Genomic DNA, 1,634 nt, shown 5'->3' with positions numbered 1-1,634 from the left:
ATCACTGCAGGGCAAGCATGCAACTGGAAGAAGGGTGGCTTTTGCAAGAGTACGCAGAAGCACAACACTCCACTCTAAACTCACCTTTACAACCACAGGAGTGGACAATGAAGTTGAAGAGCTCCAGGAACCCAGATTCCCTGTCTTTCTTGTAACTCTCAAGCCAATCATCAACTACAGACTGTGACAGTTGACAGAGGATGGCAATAGGCAAAAGGAGCAGGGCAAGGACACACACACAGAAACAAGAGATTGAAGTGAGACCCACAACAGCACAAGCATACTAGAGGATTTGAGTTTCCCCTAAGCCACATTCCTCTGTCCTTTCCCTCCAGCATATCCCTGCTCCTTATCTTTCTCCAGCCAACCCTGCCACTCTCATCTGCCCCAAGTCTCCTTTCAAAAACCCAACCCTTGCTCCATTGCAGCCCACCATGCCAGCTATCCCATTCCAGCACACAGGACAGAGGTGGAGGCACATCTTTTCCTCTCCTTCAAAAGCCCCCCTTTCCGTGCTAATCTTCCAGTTTGCTCCTCAACTAATTTTTTACTGTAGGCCAGGTGGCCAGAAACTTTTCACTGGCTCCTTTGTAAAATCCCACATGTGTGGAAGACACCCCACCCCCACCCTGCTTCTCCACTGGAACCCCAAGACCTGCAAGGAGGATGAGCCACCCCCACATTTCACTGCTTCTGGGAAAGTGAGCTTGGTCTTCCTGGGACTCCCCTTCTGCTCCCCTGGGGACGGCTCCTCCTGCTGGCACTCCCAGGCTGCTCCCAACCTGCATCCCATGGAATCAAGCAGCTCCTTGGGGTCCAGAAGGGGTGGTGCCTTCTCCGCGCTGGGCCCTCCCCGCTCTCTGCCCAGACTGGAGCCCAGAGCAGGGCCTTCTCCGAGCGGCTCCTGCGCTCAGAGGCAGCCCCGCCCCCCGCCCCCAATCCCCGCCCCTTCACCTGCGCGGCGCTCCTGCCCGCCTTCACCGCCTGGAAGAGGCCGCTTTGCTCCGCGCGGGCCGGCAGAGGGTCCTTCGGGGCCGCCCTTCGCCTCGTCGCCTGAGGGGGACGGAGAGAGAGGGGGAGGAAGCCAGGGAGCCCCAGCCGCCCCACGAAGCAACAACCCCGGCCAGCGCCCTCCCTCCGGCCCTCCCTCGGGGCGGGCGGCGCCTACCTGCCGCTTGCCGGCCTTGCCGCGAAGGGTTTCCTCGAAGGCGCTGCCGCCGGAATCGGAGGCCACCGAGTCGTCGCTGCCGGTCGCCCTGCGGACCAAGAGGGAGCTCAGCCCAGCGCGGTCCAGACGCCGCCCTCGCCCGGCCCAGGAAAGCCCGCCCGGCCGGCCCTCCAGGACTCACTGCGCGGGGGCCGAGCGGCGGGGCCGGAGAGCCCTGGCCGACGAAGCCATGGCGGGACCCGAGCGGAGGCGAGGCTGGCGAGGCTTCCTCCTCCTCCTCCGAGGCTGCCGATGCTGCTTCGCGTCCGCTCCCTCAGCGCAACTGCGCGGGAAACGCGGCGGCTCGGCTCCGGCCCCGCCCAGCTCGCCTGCCCGGCACGCGGCTCCCAGCGGCACTGCGCAGGCGCCACACGTGCCCAGCGCCTGAGCTCGCTCTCCCGGCGCTGCTCTCCCCGCGACCACAAGG

Source organism: Zootoca vivipara, chromosome 7 (assembly GCF_965207765.1).
Source record: "Zootoca vivipara chromosome 7, rZooViv2.hap1.1, whole genome shotgun sequence".
NCBI lineage: Eukaryota > Metazoa > Chordata > Lepidosauria > Squamata > Lacertidae > Zootoca > Zootoca vivipara.
Note: the sequence above shows the minus strand (reverse complement) of the source record.